At 44.0% G+C, this 26,451-nt stretch overlaps 1 protein-coding gene and 1 long non-coding RNA gene across 5 annotated transcripts in view; one reads left to right on the plus strand and one right to left on the minus strand.

Annotated features, from left to right (window-relative positions):
• The window catches only part of LDLRAD3 (low density lipoprotein receptor class A domain containing 3), a 224,489-nt gene that overhangs the window by 79,857 nt on the left and 118,181 nt on the right, over positions 1 to 26,451 (plus strand). For 3 of the 4 annotated variants that reach the window (XM_048950264.1, XM_048950265.1, XM_048950262.1), the window contains one exon: positions 8,375 to 8,459. The exons of the other annotated variant lie outside the window; for it this stretch is intronic. The gene's annotated coding sequence lies outside the window, so the exon portion shown is untranslated. The remainder of the gene's footprint in view (positions 1 to 8,374; positions 8,460 to 26,451) is intronic. 4 annotated transcript variants of the gene reach the window in all.
• LOC125695592 (uncharacterized) lies at positions 1,149 to 25,087 on the minus strand. Its single transcript, XR_007378010.1, has 3 exons — positions 24,735 to 25,087; positions 2,407 to 2,543; positions 1,149 to 1,817 (listed from the first exon to the last, which is right to left on the minus strand). It is a non-coding gene; the product is annotated as an uncharacterized LOC125695592 (long non-coding RNA).

Consider the following 26,451-nt stretch of genomic DNA (forward strand, 5'->3'; position numbering starts at 1 on the left):
TTAAACCAATAGAAAGCCTTGGCATGGGAGCAAATGGGTATAAACTGGTGACAAATGTATTTAGACTAGAAATTAAAAGAAACTTCTTGACTGTAGGAGAAGTGAGGTTCAGGAGCAGACTTCTGCTTTGAGAGTTGGGAAGGGCATCGCTTTGTTCTTGTCAAAAATCAGAGGCAAAAATTGGAGTAGTTTGAGACAGCTTAATCTGGACTGAGTGTGTGTACCTGTGGATTGATTGAATGGCTCAGGAGGAGCCTCTGAGCTGGGTGTTCACAGACTTTATTGGGTATTTTATTCAGGACAAGTGAAGAGTGAGTGAAGCTGCTTAGTGTCCATGGACATCCCAGCTTAGATTCATAGAATGGCTTGAGTTGGAAGTTAACTCAAAAATCATCTAGTTTCAACCCCCCAGCCATGGTCAGGGTTGCCAACCACCAGAACAAACACTAGATCAGAGTGCCCAAGTCCCTATCCAACGTGGCCTTGAATGCTGCCAAGGATGAGGCATCCACAATATATACAAAGCATGGATTGCTCTATGTTTGTGCCTAAGAGCATGATTTAATCAGCCTTGGCATTTCGCCTGAGAGGGGAAGAGGGCATTTGTTGCAAGAGCAGGGGCTGGCAGCAGTGAAACAATGGGATTTGCAGTAGACTTTGTGATGAAAGTGTCCTCTGGGAGCTTGTGGAAGCACGTTAATTAATGTGAGAGAAATTACCACTTGGTTCTCTCTAGAAAAGAAGACTTGTGCTGGGCACACACATCAAGGTGCTACTGGGGATGGAGGTCTGGGTGTGCTGGAGGGGTTCGCCTCACCATCTTTTAAGGAGTGGGGCTTTGTCTTAATCTTCCTTGTCCCCCTTTCTGTAGTTCCCTATTTATGTAGCTTTCAGATTGCATCATGAAATTTTGCAGCTCCCCATTTGTTGATCTGCATAATTATTAGTTCTGTAATACAGCTGATAAATGTTCTTCTTTCCAAAAGAAGAAGAATCTGAGTGTGAGCCAAAGGCAGATTACTCTTCTGACCTGAGGAAGTCAGGTGGTTGTTCCTGGGAAGAACAACAAACATTTGTGATTTAGTGAACAGTTTATTTTCCAGACATAGTATAAAGAATAATTCTAAAATTCCCATTTGTCTGTGAACAGTTATAAGATAAAAATGAGGAACCTGTAGAAATGATGATCCATAATCACTCTTCTGTTGCAGCTTCTGAACAAAACCTTGCTTTAATCTGCCTTTGTCTGACACGAACTGATTTTGAACGCTGCAGGCGCAGCTCATACACTGCCATTTCCACCATTCTGAGAAATCAAATAAGCTGACATTTGATGCAGAAACACAGCTTGGTCATGTCTGTGTGCTGGAAATCTGGCAGAGACCTGAATACTGTAGAGAAAGCAGCATTGGGCAATCAGCTGCATCTTTCCCTTAAAGTCCCTGCGTCTTTCCTGTAATGCTGTAGAAATAGAGAAAGACGCTGTTTTTTATGTAATTTTTTTTTTTCTTCCAACCCTTGTGTCCATAGAGGCAGTTCTCCAAAATGCTGAACTCAATTTTGAAGAGTACATTCTTGTTCTAGCAACAAACCAGACGTGAATGGCACAGAACAGGGCTGTCTTTCATGGAGAGTAGAAATGACGGCTTGTCAGGCGCTTCCCACTGGTCACATATGTCAGGCAGCAGGAAGGAATTCCTAAATGTGGCAGCTGCCCTCATCCTACCACAGCTCCAATGCCAACAGAGGTCTTGCCCATGTTGTAGTGTGGGAATGATGGCTTTCACAGGCTTTGAAATCCTGTTTTTGGTGGCAAGCTGGGAACGGAAAGAATGCAGGTATAGATGTTATTTAATATGGTTTACATTATCATCTATGTAGTGGTTCACAGAATACAAATAGGAAAGAGCCAGGGGGCCTGTCTGTCTCTTTAATAAGTGCTTTGAAGAGATGATTGCTAAACTCTGTTGGTATACAATAGGCTCTAGGACTCACATTGTCTAAAAACTTTACATAGAACAATGATTTAATTTGCAGAAGCAATAATAAAAAGACAAACCCAATATTTAAAACAAGGAGGGCTGTGGGCTTTAAATTACTTTTGCCCCCTGCTCCTCTTGAATAATGAGCATTATCAGCAGAAGTCTAGCATACTAGACTCTTTCCAAGTGTACTTCTATGTTTCTCCGTAACACGTCTTCCAAAATCTTCTATCGACTTCTAGCAAGTCTACTTGATGCTTCTTGCTACTTATGGAGCAGTTTAACATCACAGCCTACTCTGTGTAGGGGCTTATGCAGAGATGCTCTGTAACGCTGTCAGGAAACCAGGATTCCCACTTCAGTAGTGGTTCTTTGTATGATTAAACAGATGTATGAATAGCAACACGTGCTGCCCATGTCATACCAGTTTGAGTTGGTTTCTACCTCTTGGATGACACTCAAGTTATGGTGAGGACCTGGGTCTGGCTTCTTAGGTCCTGGTTTTCAAGAATCATTTCCCATAACTCTGGATGATCCAGCAGTGCTACAACTGTAGTGAAGCTATGGAAGTCAAAATTAACAGGTGAATAAAAGCAAGCAACCACATACCTTCCTTCCAGAGCTCTAGCCTACTGTTGTTGTTATGAAGCAATGCTCGAGTGTGTTCTTAGCACAGACTCTGCCGGAGGCTCATTTAAAAAATTGCAAAGGCTTCATGAGGCTTAAATGTCTCCTGTAAATCCATTAGTGTCCATATATAATTTACTCTTCACATTGTTCTTTTGGAGCTGTCAAGTATCTTTGACAGTATCCAGCTTTCTTTTAAAAACTGAAACATGACCCTTTGTAACTACTTACTCTTAGAACAGTGAAAATGTTTGCTTTTTCATGAATTTATAAAATGTTTTTAATTATAAATCAGAGTAATTTCTTTGCCTTGGCAATCTAGAAGGAGAACCAGTTAACCAACCCCACCTGCCTGGCGAAGCAGCATCCAAAGGAGCAGCAGCATCCTCAAGTCAGACAACACCTCTGAGCATGCCTGCCCCTTTCCTGCCTTCTGAACCACCGGCCCTTCAACCAAGGGCCTAATTTTGTTTCAGAATTTACAAATGCAATGCCCTTTTCTACTAAGTCTTATCTGCCTAAAAGTTTCCTGAAAGAAAAATCTTCATACGGTAACCACAGTGCCAGTTTTGATAGAGACAAAATGAATGGCATGTGGGCCAGCCTGTCAAACTAAGGTTTTGAGAATACTGGTTTTCCCTTTGTACTTTGCCACTGCGCAGTGCCTGCTCTTCAGCACACACACACACACACACACACACACACACAAACCCAGAGCAAACCCAGAAAGCCAAACACAAACAAGAAATGGGTGTAATGCAAACAATGGAAGGCGTAACCAAACTGTAAAGGAATGGGGCTTTTTAGATCTTCGTAAACCTTAGGGCAAGGAATGCCAGTTGGTTGCCTGAGATGCTGGCAATCGAAAATGAGAAGTAAAGTTCACCTCTCTATCTCCCATCTGCTGGTGGGAGCCCACCTGCTGCCAGTGACCTCTTCCTGAGATTCATCGGAAAGGAGTTTGGCATCCTTATGGCTGTTGGTGAGATGTGAACCTACCTTGTAAGAACAGACTTCTAGCAGACACGTGAGGGAAAGGACAGAGATTTGTGTCACAGAGAGAAATCTTCCTGGCCAGATCAGAAGTGTGTTATCTGGGGAGTGCAAGCATGGCTGCTGGATCTGTGAAATGAATCATTTGGGATTTTGCCTTTTTTCCTCCCCTCTGTTCTCATTGTTCAGTCCTAATTAATTAATTCAGGGTGTCTGCATGCACATCGCAGCCTCATCCCAAGAACTTGTTGTCATGCTGTGAGGAGCCTCTAACATTGTCCTATTTCTGTGAGGAGATGGTAAGATTGTGTGCACAATCAAATGAGTGCTGCCACATGCCAAGTTTGTGCTATGGCAGCTTATTATAAGGTAGACCTTAGTCATCCACCTGTCTTTCATAGAGGATCTTGCATATCTATTCTATTTTCTAAAAGAAACAGCAGGCAATTAAAATCATCCTGAGGTCTGCCTGGCTTCCTGCTTCTAATCTACATTCTCAAGAGTGAATCAAAACTTTACAGAGAACAGGAGCGGAAGAGCAGAGGGAAAGAAAGAGAAGAGATTTATAAAGTGAAAACTCAGAATATATTCATCTGACAATTCAAGGTCTTCCTTGGGCAGACACTGATGTAAAGAATAAGCCTGTGAGCCTGGTGTCCCCTATTTCTCTTTTCAGCCCCTTAAGAAAATATTACTGTGCTGTAACTGATATTCCAAATGACTTTAATATGTTATTTCTACTTTATTTTATTCTTTTCCTGACAGGTGGTTTTTTTTTTTTTGTTTTTGTTTTTTGTTTTTTTGAGGAAAATGAAATGTGTTGCTAATTTAGGCTAATGAAGATGGCTTTGGTTGGCATCTCGCAGCTCTTACCTATAGAGGCAAATGAATGTTCGTAAAACCTGGTCTAGTACTTCCCACCAATTGGGATCATCCCTAGGTAGGAAAGAAGCTCTAGAAGCCAGGATGTGATCTTTGTGCTGTTGAAAGGAAGAAGGAACAGCAAGGAGGAATATTTGGTGATCAGGCTCTGGAGGTGAGTCAGCTCTCCAGACGCACAAACCACTGCTGTCTGCATTAGTTTCTGAGGCCAAAACAAAATGCTGTCCAACCCTTGTCCTGCCAGAGCTTCACGTTAAAGCAGCTGCTGAGTGGGACACCTGAGCCCAGAGCCCACTGCTTCAACAGAAGGGAAAAAGAAACTGCAGGAGCAAAAAACATTTGCTGTTTGCTGGCAGTGAAGTCCTTACAGGGACATGCTGTGCACAGGGCTGTAGAACAGCAGAGCCCTCACCTCCCCAGGGCTCCATGGGCACAACCGGTGAAGCAGCAGCCCTACTTTAAAATGTTCACAGCAGCCTCATGGGTGGAAAAATAACATTTGTGTACTTTCATGTAAAGTGACCATTTGGTTCCAGGGAGCGCTCACGTGTGCATTATTCATAGTCACAGAGGTGTAAGTGGTGCGTGAAAGCAGGACTGCATTTCATCTGCTGAGTGAGGAGAAACAGAGCTATTTGTGTGTTTGTTTCTGATGCTGATTGGGCACTAAATTAAGAAGGAATGTAGAGGAAATTGAGCTGGCTTCCCTAGTATATCACGCCTGATATTGGGTTCAGAAAGGGTGACCTGAGTTTTTGCACGCAAGCACAATGCCTGTGGCAAATGATAAGGCAGGTAGTATGCCAATTCTGGAGCTGCAGTGACTGTCTCTCTCTTGACCCTTCAGATAGCCATCCAGTACCAGCCCGAAGGCCAGCCCTTGTGCTGGCATCTCAGCCACTTCCTCACCTCTATGCCAGAGCCCTGGCCCTTGTCGCACACAGCTCAGCTGTGCCTCTGCCTGGAGTTGCTGCTGCCTCCATCCGGATCTGCTGCACGTGTCCCCAAGTGTCACACAAAAGGAAGCTGGGAGCTAATGAACCTCAGCCTTCTTTCTCTCCTATGGGCTGTCAGTGCTGCTTGGTTTCTCCACAAGATAAATAATATATTCCCTTCTATGAATATTTCACCTCTTCTTTTTGCTGTTTTCTCATGTGGTGTCGTACTGTGCCAACCATCACTGTGTTAAAGCTAAAGCTGGGAAATTAAATGCCTTTAGCAGTACTGTGCAGGTGTAATGCTGAACCAGCACCTGGGACTGGCTTCTGTTAACCCCAGTGTCTCCAGGCAGAGGTTTTTTCTGAGCAGAGATCGTGGAGATGATCACAGGGTGATCTCTGTGACTGCCAGATGGAAAGCAGGGGTCTGAACTGGTGGAAGAATTTACCAACATTCCTCCTTTGATATGCACACACCCATCTGAGGAAGGGCCTTGCAGCTGACAGAAGTGAAAAGATTGCTCCCAAATGAGATTTAGCAAAAAGGCAGTTGGTGGATTTATGAGGTATACTCCAATGTGAAACCGTTGCACGAGTGGTGGAAGTGCAGGGCTAGCTATGGGACTTGTGATACCGTGTCTTATGCTTCTGCTTCAGGGTTGCTTATCTGTGAGGAGTAAGTGCAAACTGATTGAAATAAGGCTTGCAGCTGAACAAGTGGGAGGAATTTCCCCCCTGAGCTGTCTTGAAGGCAGTGCCCCCAGGATGCTCTTCCCAAACCGAGCTCCTGAGACAAAGGCTTCAGTCCTGAGTGGCCAAGTTGGCCCTACTTCCCTTGCCCTCTCAGGCTGCCTTTCCTCCCAGCTGTGCTGCCCTATTCCTATCTCCCTGCCCACTGCCCTCGTGTCACTGTGCAGTACATGAAATGTGGGCTTGGTGTCTGTGTTGGTTTTCCTGCTCCCCACCTCCACTTTCTCACAGATGATGGATGGGCTGCAAAACAGGCACCGCAGAACATAAATATGCTGGGGAAATTTCAGCGTGTGTCACAACGTGGAGACGGTGTCCCAAGGTCCCCCTGCAGCAGCTGCATGCGTGCCTGGCTGGGCACTGCCACAGCCATAGAAAGATACAGCCAACAGTAATGGTCTACACATGAAGGGAGTGGAAAAGGTGACTCAAATGGTGGCATTGTTATAAAACAAAAGGATTCTGCATGTATACAGATAGTAATTAAAATGCAGCAGATTTCTGGAAGCAGCTCTGTTTTCTAAGCAGAAATTTGCTTTGTACTGTGTGCGCTTTCTATGGCAGTAGAGGCTATGACTGGTGAATGGGAAAGCAATTAGCACCCTTTCTGTGCACGCATTTAATAGATGCATAGTGGTACGGAATACAAGAGGCACTTTTGGCAGCAGCATCATGCTGCACAGAGACACGGTCCATACGTACGTGCTCTGTGCAGGCGGCATCTCCTGCACGCTGCGTGATGGTTGCTTACCCACAGTGTGCTGTTGTTCAGCCCTGTGGTTCAGCAGTGCAGATGTGTGTGCAACTTCTGGCTGAGCCCCACATTTTTTCCCTGCAGAAGCCATGCAGTACTCAGGCCACCCATGCCACCAAAGGTGGAAAGGGAACCTGGGAGGCTCCTGCTGTATACAGTGTCCCCATCTACCTGCATTTCTCCTCGTTTCCTTCTGCTGATGTTTTTCCAGCAGTATTCTTTCCTATCGGCCCCCCTCCTCCCCTGTTGCATCGTTAGTTCTTCTTCTAATGGAAACAGATTTCCCTGCCTAACCTCCTCATTACCAGAAAGGCCCTTTGTCCTTTATTTCAGTTTACCATATGTTACAGCACTTATCCAGTAGTCATTGTTCAGTGCCCCATTCTTAACGAAGTGTCTGAGAAAGAGAAAATCGAGCTCTAATTTCACCTGTCTCTTGGAGGAATCGTGGGGCAGCCATGGCTGTGTCTTTGAAAGCAGGGTCTCGGGTTATGAAATTCTCAAACATTAGCTCGGTGTGGCTGAACGAGGGCACGGAGAGCTGTGTGAACCCATTAATCATCACGGGGCAGCTGCCAGCTCACTGACTTTAATTGGGGATTTCTTACATTTACGCTGTTTGGAGTTTTTTTGGCAGTGCTGATAAAGGATTTCATTCCTCTCTCACGGGGCTGTGGGGAGACAGCAGAGGTGAGAGTTAATTCAAGGATGCTGAATGACTTGCTGGTTCTGGGGGAAATTATGTTACTCAGCATTGTTTTCCTTCTGAAATTGCTGTCTTGGCTGCATCTTCAGTAGTTTTGCATGTATGTCCCTTCCAATTTCCTGTTCCTTAGACCCCTCCATCCTTGTGGCTTCTAGTCCTGGCATTTTTATTGCAATACTATGGAGGTCAGCAGTCTCAGAGGGTGCATCCTATTCTTGTGAGGAGGAGGGGATGGAAGCACATCTTAATGAACTGAGGTTTTGGGCAGTGTAGTATTGCCAATGTAATGGAATGAAAAATTATTCCTCTGAACTCTGACTGTGACTCCAACGATATCTTTAAAAGATTATTAGGCTTCAAAAAGCTCCTTTAGCTTACTGTCTGCATTTACAGTATTGCAAACTCATACTAGCAAGCACGTGCAAAGAAGTGGGGCTGAATGAGTGTCTATTTCAGCATACCTGTGCTGATTTCTATGGTATTAATCATATCCTTAAAACAGAGTTAATGTGAGGGTAATCTCCCTCCCTTAACACAGCTTGATGTTGCATTTCTTTTGCATGTGGATGCTTTATCAGTTCAATTTGCAGCCCTTTGTCTGCACTGGATATCCTTTGTAGGTCAGCTGCCATGCGGGGAGCCTACATGTGTGCAGTGCTTAATTGGTCTCTCAGCTCCTTCCCATTCTATACTTCGTTTTGCTTACAGAGCTCATAATTTCCCTCCCATTTCTCCTTCCCAGGAGAGAAGGCAAGATAATGATGATGTATTCTCACCTGAGGGACCCTGCTGAGACAGTGATTTTGGCCACGAGGGAGACATTGCAGGTAATCTTGCGCTTTGCTCTCCAATCTTCTGTGATAAAAAGAAGGGCTACATCCTTCTAGTGATTTATCTTTTTCCCTGGGACCTTTACTGAAGCGATGGCTGGGAAGCCCAGCTCTTCCTGCCCAGGCCAGGTCTGTAAATCAGTCTGGATTTGATTATTCCCCAAGTCCTTCACTGCACATCCTCTCCCACAATGCTTAAAGCAGTGCCATTAGTCTTTGGTGATTTCTTGGAGTTTCAGTGGAAAGAAAGTAAACATGAAGGTGCTTAGTGGGGGATTTTGTAAGGCGCGTTGTTAGCTAGGTTTCCAAATCCTCCAGAGTTGGAAGGGATTTTCCAAAGGGGCTTAATTCCTTCTAAAAATCTTACCCTCACCTAATATATGCTAGTTAGCAAACAATACTATAGACTTGATATGACTTCATATGATGAATGAGAAGGGGCTTGTTATTGGAGTCTGGGGATAATCTCTTCATCGTTTTCATACACCTTACAGGCTCATACGTTTGGGGGTACTCTTCTTGAATAACACAGCTAATTGATTTTTTAAATGGTAATGAAGTCGATTCACATCCTGGGAAAAGTGCAGATCAGACCTAGTTGATTAGTCAGATATTTTAAAATCTTTTTGGATTTCAAGTAGCAAAAAGAAAGGCAAACAAAGAGATCTCACTTTGGATTTAATACCAGTGGAGGCCATGGATGCAGTTCAAACTCTGCAAGGCTTCTGGAGGGAGAGTTTCACAAAAGACACTTTGTTTCCTTTGGAACAAATGCCACCAAACAGTGGAATTTATTTCTTAATTATTTTTCCAGGGCCCCTCTGTTTCCAGCATGCTCACAAACACTTCACATAGAGATTTGCTTCTTTGGAATGGCATGAAGGGGGACCAGCAGTGGGGATTTGCTTTCTATGCATGGCATGGTTTGCCTCGTCTGCATGAGCTCTTTCTTGTTCCTAGGATACACTTGCTTGACTTAATTTATGAGCTTGCTTTATTATTTTTTCCCTTTGGCTGAGATCTGTTTTGACTTTCCCACTAAGCTCCTTTCTGAGCAGGGGCAAAACCAACAACACTGAATTTATTTAAGTGGAATTAAAGGGCAGTCCTTGTGCTGAGGCTGAGGCTGAGCTGCTAAAGCATGCTCAGCCTCCTGAGGTGCTAAAGAACCTCATGTTTCATTCAAAAGCCAACTGCACTGAATAGCAGAGAGGCACTTCTAAGAACTGCAGTGGGGCTCTAATACCAGAATGAAAGATGGGGCTTTAGAAAGTGATGTGATATAAAATAAAAAGAGAAAAGGATTGATCAACCAGATTAGATTAAGGGCCCGGTTAGTGTAGTTGCCCCAGAAGTATTGCTTGGAGGATGATGTAGTCCCTCTACTCCTGCAAGAGTCACTATTAAAAATGGGGGAATTGTTCATGCATGCATAAACACTGAGAGCCACTTTTATTAATTTCAGTTTACAATAATTTAATAAAGATGAAATTTGCCTTCTTTATTAGTATTAGGAGTTGCAAAAAGCTTTTTTTTTCTATATTGAATTATCACCTTGAAAACTGAGCTGCAGTTTTTGTCTTTGCTTATATTTTTCTTGTACATATTATGCTGTGTTTGTGTTTTCCTTAATCTCTTTTAAAAATGAGTGAGAAGCAAACTGAAACTTACATCAGAACTATACAGCAAAGCAGAGATTGGACAGAGCATAGCATAAAAACACATGGCTTTAGTGGGTACAACAAGGAGAACAGTTATGCAGGAGGCACGTCTGCCCCAGCAGCAGAGGGTGTCCCTGAGGTAGCTGAAAGCATGGAAGGCAGTGTCCTGGCATGGTGCCGTTGTGTTGTTGGGCATAGGGAACTCTCCACGTGGGTGGGACAGGAGCTCTCTCTTTGCTTCTCGGTGCTTTTGTTTGATTTTCTTTTTTTCCCATAAGAGAAGATCCCAAGGTAGACCTTAAATCTTTGCATTTTCCCCCTCGTCTGTAAGCTAGAATTACTCTGGGAAACACTTTAGGGAAACACGATTATGTCTGTTTATCAAAATTAATTTTCTCTGCCTGGTGTGGCAGGTAAGGTGAGCTAATGAAACTTCCAGCCCTACCCTAGAAGGGCACAGATATCTGTGGAGATCAAGCAACTCCAGACAGGCAAAGGCTTAGAATCCCTGATTGTGCCTGCAGGCGGTGGCTCCGAGATCAGAAACTGAAGCTTGTTGATGGGGAGTGGCACAAGAAGTTGTATTTCCCACCGTGTACTGCACCGTTGACTGCAGTAGAATCTCATCCTCTGGAGTAGTTACTCCTGCGTTTCCAGCTGGCACTAGATTAACTTGAAAAACTAGCAGAGCCTTTATAAATCATTTCTGTAGTATTCTTCTGATGGTAAAGATCCCAGAAAACTACTTTTCATAGCATCTTTTGCACAACTGCATATGTTGTAGGTTAAAAGTTTTTTGACCCCATCAGATGTTGACTGTGTACAGCTGGGCTTCTGTTTGTCTCTTCTTATTAAGAAGGTTGGAAGGGGAATGAGAGGTAAATTGTAATACATTAATTATCTTGTAATGAGAAAATCCGGTGTGGTCTCTGGAGTCTTCCTTGCATTTTCTTCTTTATCTCTGTTTTGCTGAAGTCAGTGCTGGTCGCAGTATTCTTACAAGTTCTTGAAACTGAAAGCACACAAATAAGAAAGGAACTGGACAGAAAAAAAAACAACTGACTTCAGTTCTACTAGATAGAATGAATTTAGAGAGGTGATGACTGGATACATTGGTGTTTCCAGAGGAGGAAAGCTCATTCACTGCATTTGACTCAGAGATGGAAAAGCTCTAGTAGTTGTCGTCATACACGTGGTCCAGCTTGACTGCTGGAGTCCTTTGTTCTTGATCGTGGGCTGGAAGGGATTGCATTAGAGAACCTAAAGCCAGCTCTGCTTTGAGGCAATGCCCATATCATAAACCTAGGTGTAGATATTTTGGCCTGGCTAACAAAAATGAAAGCATGGCATTATAGGCTTTGCAAGAGCTAACAACTAGAGTAAAGATCACAGTACTGCACTTTCCACGCAGCAGAGTGTGCCAGTGAGTCTTTGTTTAAGAGTCATTTTATCAGAGAAAAACTAAGATGGGTGGCAAGCCCATGTCACAACCAGCCCTTCGCTTTTCTGAGGACACCCTCCTAGCTGCTGATGGGTCAGCATGATACTCAGGGATGGCTTGGGCCATACAGATGAAACTCCTTTATCATTCCTGAGTTAGTTCCTATAGGATGAGGCATATGAGTACACAGGATTTTGCATGGTGGGCCTCTGCCAGCTCAATCATCAGTTGGCCTTGAGGATGGGACATTCAGGGATATTCAAAACGTCTGGTCTTTAAGTCAAAATAGGGTATGGCAGTCAGAAGGTTGTGGTTGTTCATTGGTAGGTGCCATCGGCCTCATCAGTAAGATGAGGCTTACTTTGGGCTGGGGTTGTTGTTTAGGCATCCTTTGTGGTTTTGGTTAGAAGCTATCCTCATGTCTTCTTTTTGAGAGTTTTACCTGAGGAGCCCTCATTACCCTTTCAGGCCCAAAATTTACCCTGTAAATCTTTTCTTGTTTCCCTGCTCGACTCTTATGTTCAAAAAAAGAAAAAAGAAAAAAAAAAAAAGAAAAAAGAAAAAATTGTTTCACAGAAAGATCTCTATTCAGTCTCAGTCTGGTGAAGTGTCATGAGCCACACACACCTGCAGAGGAAGAAGCAGCTGATGCTTTCTCTTGTTCCTTCACTTTGGCATGCCTTTGGTTCACCTAGATAATGGGATTTTTTTTCCACATTCTTCTCCTTCAGGAATTCACTTCCTATCACATCTGATGACTTATTCACTTGTCAAACTTTTTTTAGGTTGACCAATATCCTGCAAAGATAACACGCTGGCCTTTGGAAATGTGGTGTCAGTAATTAAAATGAAGAATGCATTACAGTAGAAAGTAGAAATACGGGTCTAAAAGCCACACTGGTATTTTTAGTGATGGGAGTAATTGAGGATTTTAGTTTAATAATTCAGTGCGGCTGAGATTAATAAATAATACAAGTTAGAAATGGTCTTTCAAGAAGAAGGATTTGAGGGGTGTAGTTAACAGTTTAATTTAGTATATCCTGGAAGATGCTGCCTGGGTCACTGCATAATAACTCAGCATGGTCCTAAGGCTTCTGAGCTTGTTCTGTAAAAGAAGGTATGTACATCCTGATTGAGAAATGAGCAAAGTGAAGAAGCAATCAGAGAAGAAGCCCAAAAGCTTGAAAATCTCAGCCTCGACACTGATTCCTGATGTAGTCTGTAGGAGGTTGCTTTGGATTGATATCAACTCCTGTCCAGACAGTGGCAACAGGGAAGGCTACAGGCTGCAGTGGGGAGCAGAGATGTGCATTTCCTGATACCTGCCTGACCGTGAGCTCTCACAGTGAAGTGCCTTCTCCTTCTCCATGATGCAAGTTGTCCAGGATGGACCAGGTGATCCTCTCGTTGTTTGTCTCAGCACAGAGTGTGGGGGAGAAGATCACCAACACTCTTTCTTCTCTGCAAGAGTGATGAGGCACTGGAACAGGTTGCACAGGGAGGTAGTGGAGTCACCATCCCTGGAGGTGGCTAAGAAATGTGTAGATGTGGTACTGAGTAACATGGTTTTGTGGGAATATTGGTGGTTGGCGGACTGTAGGACTAAATGATCTTGGAGGTCTTTTCTGATGTTTGTGATTCTATGATTCTATATTGGTGCAACATGGCAGGTCAGAGAGTCGCACATATTGCCTCCCACAGCAGAGAGGCTGCAGGAGGGAGCTCTCCCCAGAAGCAATGCACAGCTCTGGGTAGCTACAGGGGCTGAGATCACGTTTGTCCTTGCTCCTTCTCCCAAAACCCTTAGGGGATGCGAGGCAAGCTTCCCTGCTTATTCGACAGATTTCAGAGCATCAGAATAATTTTGAAATTAAAGAGTAGTATATATCACTACAGTCCAGTTGCACATGTCTTACAAACAATATGTACACACTCCTTTCTACATGTAGTCCCACAGAGTTCATGACCTCGTTGTCCTTGCAGACATTCACAGACTAGGTCCCAAGTCCTGCTCACATAGTTCTCCCAGTGTTGAGACTGTGAGCTTCATATGTTTACATTCCTCAGCTCAATAACATTATTTGAAACTAAATAAACTTTAGACTTTCTGGCAGTGACTCTGATGCTTCAGTCTGGAGCTTCCTACAAGCTCAGGATTAGTTCTGTGTAGCCCTGTGTAGCCTGTTGCTGGGATGGTCTGTTGTGTAATCCTTCAAACATCACTGGATATGTTTTAGGAGATTTTTTTTTTTCCCCACACAAAAACTAAAGCTGATAATGATCACATTCTCCATTTGAGATTTAAGGCCAAGGAGCCCCGAGGTGCAGATATGAGGAAGTCTTAGAATTGTCCATTTTGCTACAGAATAATTGTGTTTGGGTGTGGTCCACTGAAAATGGGGAAGATGCTGCTGCCTTGCTCCCTTATAAGGGTGCACTCATTCTTGGTTGTAAAGCAAACTGGAAATACAAAGTGCGTACTGATGACAAGGGCTTAGGCAATTTATACCAACTTCTTTCTTATGGTTTCCAGGAATGCTGTAAGTAGTGCTACTAAGCATAAGGTCTGTAGCAGTCCCTCAATATCCCTTCTTACAGAGCTCTTCCTCATGAATGTGAGATTGGGCTGTAGTTTCTGGGTCCAGGTGTCTGTTAAGGTGCCCACAGCATCCATCTTTGTGGCCAAAACATCGCTGTGATTTTTCTCAGGTATGGACTTGGCAATTGTGATGCTAGTGTTCCCAGCCTTTGGGCTCCATTTTTTTTGCTGCTTCTGACTAGAATAGCCTCAAAAGAGCTGTGTGTGTACGCAGCAGAACTTAGCAGACCAGACAGCTCCTCTGTGCCCTGAGCTGGCTCCAGGCAGGGGAGTCCATTCGCAGCTGTGTGTGGGCTGATCCCAAAATATTCCTTCCTTCCATGTTCGTGCCTTCCCACAAGAGCTGCCATCCCTGGTAACAGTGAGGCTGTCATCCTGTTTGAGTATAACAGCCATGACACGATCAGAATCCAGCCCCCAAAAGCGATTTTACTGCCCTGCCAGAAGGTAAGAACTCTCATCAGCAAGATTCAGTTCAGGTCCTGATTCAGCGAGATGCTTTAAGCATGTGAAAGTTCCTCTGGGCTTCTTTCTGCTATGGTGTTGGTGTGGGCAGGGTTAAGCCTAAATGCTTTATCTTGTTGCATTCAAACAGACACTGGAAAAACCTTATTTCCTGTCTGTTTTCTAGATGGGTGAGTTACACTGCAGGTGTACATTATAGCTGGAATGCATGTGTTGTATGAAATGTACTGCCCAGAATCCAGAGCGATGATTATTCATATGGAAATTATTCATGCTTCCTCCCATTTGCTTTGCAAGGTTTGCTGTATACTTCATTTATACCCCCAAGTTTCCATTTTCCTCTTGGTGGAGGAGAGGAGCCAAGCCCACCAGCCCCTTTGACATCTTAAAGCAGTGAATTAGTTACATAAAGTGTAGAGTTTACCAACTTTTTCTGTATGACTGTTCCTCATTTTAGTTTCTAGTATGACTTGAAATTATATAGGAAGGCTGAAGAAGACAAAGTATTTTGTCATAGCCGCTCAGGCAGTAAGATCGATGAAACCAGTGATAGAAAGGAGGGAGAAAAACTGAGTCCTAAGTCTTTTAAAAGGAATCTTCCCTTCTCTCCTTACAATGTCATATTCAGTCATAGTCTGTTGGATGTACTGTAGCATTTGTTGGAGTTTGATTGCTTTTTAATATCTGCCTGTGATTGTCTTTTTTTTTTCTTTTTTTCTCTAAAGGTAACATGTTAGCTTGAAATATTAAGATAAATTTCAAAGAAAATGATGTTTTAAGCTCAGAATCAATCATCTCAGCTTCTTCTAAATTAAAATTTGCCTAACAGAAAAGACTACAATCTATAAACTGTAAAAATCAGTAATATGGACAAAGAGGCACCGTAGTAATCTTAGGGAGAGCTTCCAATCTTTTTTACAGTTCCTCACTGTCTAGAACACCTGATGAAGTTGGAAGCCACAAGTACATTGAAAACAGCACAATGGCTTATCCAGAACAGCCCAGGGATTCTGGTTTATTAATTTAATCAACTTAAATCATATGATGTTTCCTGTGATTGCTACAGCAGGCACCCATAAACTCCACAGTGCCATGTTAGTCCTTCAGCACGTAAGTCATGCTGTTTCCATTTTGTTCCCAGAGCACGCTGTTTAAGTGTTGCTCAGATTTTGGCTAAATTGTGTTTTTATTTTATATGGTCGGCATTGCATTGCTTGCTGAAATAGCAAGTAGGGCTTTATCAGGGAAGCAGGTAATAGCCAATGTAATGAACCAGGAGCAGAGTAAAGCTGATGGATCACTAACCAAACAGCAGAAGAGACTTTCTTCAGTCTCATTTAGATGGTGGTTGCAGGTGAGCAACAGGAGCAGGAGGGGCCTGCTGTTTCTAAGACATGGATGAAGATGGTAGGGGTGCATGGACCCTTTTGCTTTTGATTGTGTCTCAACAGCTGCCCCCAATTGCAATTGCATACCTCTAAGAAGGCAAGCCACTGAGCCCTATTTGCACCTCTGTTGGCTCTGTGGCACAAGTGATAGTGTGAGGAGAAACTGGGGCACAAAAGCCTGTGTGTGATGGTCTCAGGACTTCAGCTGACAAAAGGGAATAAAAAGTTGGGTCTATGACTTGTTGGGCTGGCCCCTTCTCCTCAAGAAGATGACTCTAGTGGTCTGCTCCCCGTTCTCAGGATAAACATATGGCCTTAACATTATTGCTAGTGTTACATGGAAACCCACTCATTTACCCAATGTTGATGTGCAAAGATGCATCAGAAAGTTGACTGCTGCCCTGCAGAGCCATCAGACACTGAAGCTTTGCCAGTGTCAACAGCAGCCACATAGCTCTTGTCCAGCCTCACTGTTGCTTCAGGCTCATAACAGTCACAGTGCTAGAGAGGAGAGTTTGGAAGGAAAATAACAATGCTGCTTTTTAAATGGGACTGAGTATACTCTCTGATTCAAACCTGGCAATATTCAGCTACGCCACTATTCATGTGTAGTACTTCTGACCTACAGTTGTTGCTGTACAGCCTTGTGTAGCATACAGATCTTAAATATTCCACTGTATTATTGCAGACTTCAGCACAGAAAAGAGTGTTTCTCTTTAATATTGCCATTAAAAAAAATCACCTTCAACTTAGAAATGTGCATGAAGCAAAAGTTCTGCAATGGAGATTTTCACCACCTTTGTACAGATATTATGAATCTCTGCTCATTAAGTTTCTGAGACTGTTGATTTGAACTCCAATTAATTTCTGTAAAGATCACAAATCAAGTCCTGTCATAACTAGAGAGTATGGTGCGATATCATTATTGCTTGCCTCTGAGTGAACCTGCAAAGCAAGGTGATCAATCCAGGCATAATTGCAGTGTCACCAATTAATTGTTCATGAACAACTAAGGGCTTTTTACACTGGCAGCCTGTCAGTCTCAGAAATTGCAAGGTGATGTGGCAGCCCTCAGGTGGGATGAAAACATCCTTTTAAGCAAATGTAAATTACTAGCAGAGTACTTTGCTCTTAAGGTTTTGTTGTACAGCTGTAATTTTGCCATCATTGGAGGTTTGTTGCACAGTCTATGCCTTCTCCAGTAGAGTCAGGATCAGTCAGGCTCCACCAAACACTGCTTCAGCCACGTGTTGAAGCAGGTACTTGGAGCTAAGCATGTGCTTAACTCACATTGAATTCCAGATTAGTCATACTTAAGGGTTCAATTTAGAAATTACCCCAATAACATCCATCCTTGCTCAGACCCTAATCACACAAGTTGCAAGGGCAAGCAAATGCAGAAACAGCACCTGAGCTGCTAAAAGATCATCAGCGTGTACTATCCAATGCAAAACACAGTATGTTATTTGCAGAAGGCTTTAAAATATTTTAATCTCCTTTTAGAATGAGGGCTGGTCTGAGCATGTTTGTAACCATGAAGTTAATTCCACTGATCAGGAGTTAATTCCAGTGCTGATCTCTGTGGGCCTCAGTGTCTCCACCTCTAGAATGGAGCTAGGAACATGAGGGGCGATGGAAGGGGTTTCAGTGTAACCCATGTTACTTTGTAAACTCTGGTTTGATTTTGCATTGAACCTTTTTCCTTCCTCCCATATCCTGAACACCAATCATTTGAGCCTTGAACTTAAGGAGCGAGGGCCACTTTTTCATAACAAGACTGTTAAAAAAGACTCAAATCATGTGATGTGGCTTCACTTTAAATGCAGTTCTCAGCAAATTAGTCTGGTAAAATATCTATATTTGCAAACAAAGAAAAGCTATGATATTATCCCAGTGGAGATCAGCGAAAGAATTTGGGGAATGCAAATGTTGATGATGGTAGTTCCTGTGCTATAGATAGCCTGAGCAAACAGACATCTGCCCCAAAGCAGACAGACCTCTGTGGGTGCCAAGAGCTGCTCACAGGACAAATGATCAAATCCCCTTGTTGAGGGAGAAGTCAGATTCTGATGTCCCAGTCCTTTCTCAGACAAAATTATCACAGGGCATTTCCCCCAAAAGACCAAGAAGGTTCCCAGGAATCCTAAGTAGATGAAGACTGGGATTTGTAATGTATTTTCTGGGAGGAGGTTGTAACACTTTCTTTTATTTCTCCTCTTTTTTTAACCTGTGCATGAGTTGGTAACTAATCAAATTTAGTAACATAATTTGGCCTGACCAGGCAACTACATTCTCAGTGACATTCCTTACAACATATAGGTCCTTTGGGTATCTCGAAGAATAATGCAGGAAGAACTCTTGCCATTCCCCTGGCTTGAAAAGTGAAGAGAAATTTGTTTCTTAATAAAAACAAATCGAAACCCACCACTACCACTCCAAGCCCTGGCACCTACTGTATTGGCTTTCTTTGCATTGACCAGAACACAGATTTTAAAAAGAACAGGAAAAGCTGCGTGTCCCAAATGAGAAACTGTACTGCGTCACTTTGGTTGGACTGTTCTCAAGAAGCAGGAAAAGGGCCCCATCAAATTGAAGTATTACCAACATCAGCATTGTTTTTACTGGATTTGGAGACCCTTGAGGGTAAAGTAAACTTTGTCTCAGAAATGACTTTTAATAAAGCCAATTCTGAGGTGTGTTTGGTGCTTTTTGCTTTTTCTAGATCCCTGTTTGGAGCCAGCATCCTGCAGCTGCTGATTGCTGGATGCCACAGTTCAGAGGCCTCACCTTCCTCTCCAAACATACCCACCAGTTAGAAAGCCAGAGGTGCAGGGAGGCTAAGGAATGAAGCTAGTGAGCAGCCAGTCTTAATGACAGAGGTAGGAATGGGAAGAAGCACTGCTTGAAATAGACCCAGAAGCAAGCCTTCAGTATGGCTTCAATACTGCTGCTATCACGACTAGTCCTTGCTTGGCTTCCCTCTTGTGGCCTGAGTGAAGACGTGAGCCTCTGCAAGAGGTTAACAGCCTGATACTCCTTAATCATCTACTGTATGGGAATGGAAAAAAAATCCACTTGGTGTCCTTACAAGAAGCTCTCGGTCCAGAATTTGAAGACCTGCAAGCACTCACTGCAGCCTCTCACCTGGCGCTGGTGCTGCCAGGCACCTCCCTCCCTCCTCTCCCAGCTCCACAGATAACTCCAGTAGGGGCTGGCACTCTCCCGGTGGCCACATCACTTCTCTTTAGGGCACCGAAAGCTGAACACTGCCTGGCAGTATTCGCCCTGCTCCTTCATGGATCTTTCAGTAAGGAAATCTCCAGGCAAAACAAAGAGGTTTGAGGAGGTTCAGAATTTGTCATGTTCATTTCCTTACAGGTATTGTGTCAGACACCTTTAAGGGAGTTGATTCAATTATACAAATCTAAGGTGCTACTAATCACTTGAAACTTCTTTGGCCTTTATACATAAAATTGGACTCAGAGCAGGGAAATTACTGGTGTGCCTGAGCACACATTCAGAATTCCATTTCCTCCACTAGGTGGAAAGCACTACAAGATGGTCCTCCTGAAGTGTGAGCTGAAGTGAAAGTATCTTAGAAGCAGGCTGCCACTGCCTCCTTCTTCTAGGTGGGTGTGATTTGTGATGGCTTTCCACCAAAATACTTTGTGCAGAGAGGTGAACGTGGGCTGAAGAAGAAACAGAGCACTGCAAAAAGATGTCCAAAGTGTTAACTCATTACCCCAGAGAGCACCACAGCTAAGCCCTGTGTGTACCTTGGTGTTCAGGAGCTTGTGAGGGAAGGTGAGAGGTGATTAACCTTTTTACTTCATTTTTAATATTAAATGTTATCTTGTGGAGCTGCAGATACTGTTCTAAAATCCAATTTCAGAATTCTGAAATCCAAATTCCAGATCTTTGTTTAAAACTTGCCTGCGTGCTTTACCTCCTTAGCAGCTGATGACTCTCAGTAGGTTACAGAAATCATCTGCTATGGTGATGCTCAGCCCGTGCCTCTAATGCCTCCAGTGTGTCTCACACAGCCTGGCAGTAGTGTCCTCACATCTGCTGCTAGCGAGGCAAGCAGAGCTGATCGCACAGGCTGCAGGGAAGAGCAGTGCCAAGCTGTGGAGTCACGCTCGCCTCCCTCTGCTCCAGCCAAGAAGGAAGAATAACACGCTCGTTCCCTTCAGGCAGCTGGAAACAAAAAGAAACCACAGAGGACCACAAAATCATCACAGAGCAACATCTGCCAAGGCTATATGCTGCCTCTAGCAGGTCAGGACACAAGCAGATGAAGATAATGCTGTGTGGCAACTTCCTGTCAGTTGTTCTGTGGTTTGCTTTCACATGCGAGGAATTAGATGGAAGCCAACGCATGATCAGTGCTGACAGAAGAATATTTTAAAAGGCAAAAAAACCCACAGAGCATCACACGGACATGCCTCTTCTCACGCTGTTCCCACCCCTCATACTGCTCTTCCTCCAGCAGAGAGGCATGGGAGCCTGGAAGCGACCTTTATGCAGATGAGACAGCTATTTCCATCAAGCAAAGCTTCGTAATAGAGAGAGCTTGGGAAATGTTTTCCAAGGTTATGATCTTTGAGGGCTTTAATTTCTATTTAGAGTTTTACTTTTGAATATCTAAATATATTCCAGAATTTTTGTTTTTCTTTGGAGATTTCTCAGTTTAAAATATATCTTTAGCCTGGCCCTAGCAATAAACAGGCCAACCTAGCTGCCGGCAAAGAAAAAGCACATTTTGCAAGTCCATACCCATTGCAGGTATGAGGTTGTTTCTCTGGAGTGGTCTATAAACCAAGTTCTGGACAAGACTTTCTAAGAGCTGGTAGATCGTGTATTTCTGTAGCTTACAAAACTGGTAAAGATAAATGTGAGGATTATTCATTTCACCAAAGGATAAACGTGGAAGTAGTATAAACATGTTTAACTTCTTGCAGGCAGTTTTTGCCTCCTGTAGCCATGACTGCCTGCTGAGGAAAGAAGTAGAAGGCAACAGGGGAAGCTGACCACTTATCTCATAGCAGCCTTGGCACAAGCTAACAGCAAGAAAATTGGCATGAACACCTGTCTTCAGTCTGTGGCCCACAGCTATGTCTGAACTAGCCCTGCAGGCTTGTGTTCATCTGTCTGAACTAGCAGCCAAGAGATGTGCCTCTTCACATGTCCTTTCTTTCCTGTCATCACATGGGCAGCTTCTCTGCATGGCTACAGGAGGTCTGCTCTCAAATTCTTAATTAACTATAATCTCACCTGCTGTTTAATTATAGTATGGTCTAGTGATGGTATAACCAGTGGCTGGGAGAAAAGGAAGGCTCTGATTGTGCTCCCACTTTTGCTCAGTATTTGCTTTGCAGGGCACTCCTGGAAGCACTCCAAAAGCAGGCACAGATGCAATTCAGCAAAGGCCAGAGTGCACAGCGTGTGTCTCCTTGGTGAATAGATTCACTGCCGTTCAGCTTTCCCCACGACTAAATGCATGTTTAATAATTGCTTCTGCAAAGCTAAAGAAAAAGGAAGGTTGAGAGAGGGGCAGATGAATGTGACGTTAAGTAGCAGGTCGTGCTGTTGGAAAGTTGAAATGAGGTCTGAACCCACAATAAAAAGGAAACTGCCCACCTGTGGGAGGAATGCGGCAAGCTGTGGGGAATGTCAGCGCAGCTGCTGGAATTTCTTTGCTTTGTACTCGCCAGTTTGGGTCAGGCTGTGTGTTTCTGGAGGCAGCAAGATGTTATGTTTTCTGGAGGCAGAGCTACCTTTTCAGACCAAAATGTGGTTTTGGGGTTGGTTTTGTTTATTTTCCCTCCTACAAAGCTGTCTACCCACAAATAGCTCTCTCCTGAGAGAGAAATGGACGCATGGAGTAAGACCTGTGGTTTCCAGAGGCCGCTCTGGCTTGTCCTGGTGTTCTCAGCAGGCGCAGGGTCACACCATGCCTTGCTGTCCAGAGCTGCTGAGCATTCAATCCTCTGTGGGCTTGAGCTTGATGGTATTGCATGTGGCCCCTGTATAGGAAATGCTTGTGATGGAACAAGAGGGAGGAAAAACCAGTTTCAAAGAGACACAAGAATGTGGCTCGTTGGACTGGATGAGACCTGTCAGGCTGTATCCCACCCTGCAGTTGCATTGTTACTCGTGATGCTAAGTGGTGAGGAACCATCCCTGACCACTCTTCCTTTCAGAGGCAGGGGCTGCTGACAGCTGGCTGCTTTGACTTGGAGAAAAGCCCAAACTCTCACGTTGTTCTCTAAGCCCATGAAAGTGCCATAGGAGTCTATGTTTAAGCTTTAAAAAACAACAAAAAAAAACAGCAGCTAAAAAGTAGTTTTAAAAGAGCAATGGTAATGAACAGGCCTTGCTCACAGCAGGTGGCCTTGTCTTTTCTGTGCAGCCAAATGTCAGAACTGCAGGAAAAAATGTGTACCTCTACACAATACATGAGGAGGCTGCAGGGAGCAACATAGGGAGAGTATCCCCATTCCAATCTCCAGCAGCCAATCCCCTCCAGATAATGTGGAATTGCAGTGCTAAGTAGTAGCAGCTGAAATCTTTCCATTGGGAAGTGAATAAACAAGAGAAGAAGAGCTTTTTTTTTTTTTTTTTTTTTTTCCTTGCTCTCCCCCTCAACACATTGTGCAGAAAAAGCAACCTCAATACGTTGGGGGGAAGAGGAGAAATAAGGTCCTTGCTGTAAAGGTCCAAATCAATTTTAAGATAACCAATTTCTCTCTGTTGGGGTGCATGACAAGCAACCATTTTCTCCAAGTACTGGAAAAGGTAGGTGGTTTAGTTGAGCAGCATTGCCTGGGTTTGGACCCTTATGCCTCAGCCTGGATGTGGCCCTGCAGTATCCCTGGCCCAGTGCCACCTCCATGCTCCTGTCTGGGGAGAGGCAAGAGGGTGTGCTGGGACGGATGTCAGCTCCTCTGGGGAGATCCTTTCATCCCTCAGTGGCTGTCATTAGTCACCGGACCTGAGGGCATTGGATTCCTCTCCTGGCTGCCGATTCAGGTCATAATCGCTTTTCCTGGGGCTATGCAAGAAGAAGACTGGAAATGAGTAGAAAGCTGGGGTCAAAGAAGGAAGAAATTCGATTCCCCAAAGAGAAATGTTTCTCTGCTAATGAAGTGTGAATCCAAATGTGAGGGAGGGATTGAAGACCAGCAAGCTACCAGCCTGTGTTTGTTAAATCTCTGAGTGCTCTGAGATCTAACAAGGGCCATGGCCCACAAAGGGGTCAGCCACAAAGGAGATAATTGGCTGCATCAGGGTCACCCATCCTCCTGTGGTTTCTCTCCTCTTTCTCTCCCATTGATGGAGGAGATGGGTTGGATAAGCTGTGGTGTGGCTCACAGGGTGAGGAGTGACGGATGGGGGCTGTGTGGATACCAAGTTGCTACTGATGTACAGTGAAAGTGTGTCCCTGCTGGTGGGGAGAGGCAGGATGCAAGGAAAACCCTGATGAGCAAAGCTGCGCCTGTGGGCAGAAGGACACAGTTTGTCACTGGCATATGGGGCAGGAGAGGATGCCACTGGCAACCCTGAGGGATGCAGAGTAAACCTTTTTCATCCCTCCTTGATCTGATCTTGTAAGAGTATCAGCAGAGAGACAATACTAAAGGGATAGGAAAGGAGTGAGAGCTCCTGCTAAAAGACAAGAAATAGATTTCCAAATGTAACATATTATTTCCATGGCTTCCTCCCCATCTGCAGAGCAGACAAGACAAATATGTCCTTGCCCTCACAGGTGCTGGGCACCCATAAATCCCTCCCGCTTTAACAGTTGCTGCAGATGCTCAGTTCCTCTGCAAATCAGAAGTCAGGTAATAAATCTCTCTCTCTACCTGCATCTTTTTCAAACTTTGTAATTAACACTCTGCCATCTATTGCTGCTGGAATCTGGAAATTAATTGTCATTAATACGGTTTGAGGCACTGTTGCTCAGCTCTTTTTGTCCTTCAGGTGTGTGGTGTGATCAGAAATGTGGAGCATCGCTAAGCTCCTCCATCTTTCCTTTGCTTGTCAATATCTCTTAGATATAGAACCAAGCTGACTCCTTTCTCCCAGCTGCCAAGTAGCCATGGTCATGGCTTGTTCTGCCCAGCACTCAGTCATATGTGGTCTGCTGCAAAGCCTTCACCACCCCTAGTGTCTGCTCAAAAGCAGCTGGTTAGCAGAGCATATCAGCACACCCTGGGCCACTGTGGCTGCATCTGCAGTTTCTTGCCTGCTTTGTGTATGTTGTAGGAACATCTGATTGTGTGTTCTGTATTTACAGGCATGCTACACATACACAGACACATTCAAATGAAAGACAGTTGTGATTAATACATACATTTTCAGCACCTCCATCCAAAATCCAGAAAAAAATAAATAAATCTCAGGAGTAAATGCTCCCTGTTCTTTATCATGTGTACTTCACTATGTGGAGCTGAAGCCACATAGCTCTGCCCATCTCTGTCTGATACTGAGGCTGTTGAAGAAAACACCTAGATCTAAGCAACAGCAAACAGTTTTCATGTGTTCATGTAAATTGTATAAAATGCTTACAGGAAAATAAGCAGCAGTTGTTGTTTACCCATTGGTTTGTATGTAGCAGTGTATAACCCTCTAGAGGCAATGCTGTCACTTTAGGAAGCTCTATGTTAGCAAGGTGATAGGGGAAGTGTATAAAAGAGGAAAATAAAATGCGCTTACCTGTAATTGCAGGAAACTGGTATTGGTGGCCCAGCGAGTCCCTTCTCTATATTCCCAATAACCTTCAAAATATTTGCCTTGCAGTAGGAAATGTCCCAGCAGAGAGGAGCACGACAGCGTGGCTGTCCAGTGGGCAGCTCTGTACGGACGCATGAATCACTTAAATACCTCAAAAGCAGGCTACTTTTTTTCTTTCTTTTTTTTTCTTCTTAGTGACTAACATGACTGAAAATGAGCAAAATGCAATCCTGGAGCTGGGGTTGCAACTCAAGTCAAATCAGCCAAGTCATGAATTGGCAGCAGTATGAAATGAAGTCAACAGCTGATCAAATCATCAAACAAGCACATACAAGATTTGTGTAATGAAGCCAGACAACATATGGCAAATTTTATGAAACAATGAGTGCTGCTCTTCCTTACTACACTTCCTTACTACACAGCTACACTTCTCAGTTGCCCACGCTTACTTCTGTCTCTTCGTCCTTAAAATCTTTGTCTTCCCCCCCCCCCAGGAAGTAACTGGAGAAGCAAACATAGCTTTGTTCTGATCTGGTAAAGACCACCTCTTGGTGATGGATCAGTTTGGTGTAAAACTGGCCAAGGAAATACTGATGCTTGCAAAAGGAGACAGTTGGAGTTTATTCTTCTTGTTGTATACAATGTAGTAGCTTATTAGATAAGGTGGAAGGCCAGAGTTATTTGGAGAAGTAGGTTGGGAAATGAGGGGAACTGTCTCATTTTCTGGAGAGTTTTGAGAAGGTCCTGATGCACTGCACCACAGCCGGCTGCTGCAACTTCTGCCTTGGGTTCACTGCAGCCTGTGAGCTGATGTGAGGCAGCCAGGGCTACGTGGGTTGTGCTGGGTGGTGAAAGAGCAGCAGCACGAGTCAAGCTGAAACATGAAAAGTGTGAAAAGGAGGGGTCAAAGACCTGGAAACCTAACTGCCATGCATGCTGCAGCTTGGCTGGAGGTGTTTGGTTTGTGCCATATAATGAGACATCTCACAGTGATTAAGCTAAGGAAAGTAGGTTTGTGTCTAGGGGTAGAGAAGAGATGGGTGTGCACAGTATTTATGTAATATATCCTCAGCCATTCTCAAATTCTTAGTGGCCTAAACAGCAGCTAGCTGTCATAAAATCTACTTCTTTTACTGAAAATTATGTTAGCTGTCTATGCATAATGTTTCCTCTCTCATCCAGATGAACAGAAGTGCCACATGTGAGTGTGTGATCTCAAGGATTTAAGATACCTGGGGAAATTCAGAGACAGAGAATTTAGATGCTATATATCTGCCTTTGTACTACTGATGTAGTTTAAAGGCTCATGCTGTCATGGTGAAACACAGCCTAGCAAAGGCCCCTCAGCAGTCCTAACACTACTGAGCATCCTTACTCCTTCCAGTTTGTGTGTCCTATTTGTTCAATGTGACATGTTTATTACTAGTTTCAGTCTTACATGGTCTTACCTTATGGACTGTGGTGTAGAGCAGGAGGGGAAACTTAATGGAGGAGAGACAGACTGCACAGGATGTTCCCCCAGGGTTTTTCTGGGGGAAGGGAGAGATGATAGATGCAATTTTGCAGGTTGGCTAATGACACACTCTCAGCATTGCTTGCTGGAGAGCTGGGCTAAATGTGCTTTACCAAAAGAGGCTGCCATTATTTCCTGTAAGGCTAGGTTGCATCTTGGCTCCTTAATATTCAGGCTGTTCAGATC

Source organism: Lagopus muta, chromosome 6 (genome assembly GCF_023343835.1).
Source record: "Lagopus muta isolate bLagMut1 chromosome 6, bLagMut1 primary, whole genome shotgun sequence".
Classification (NCBI taxonomy): Eukaryota; Metazoa; Chordata; class Aves; order Galliformes; family Phasianidae; genus Lagopus; species Lagopus muta.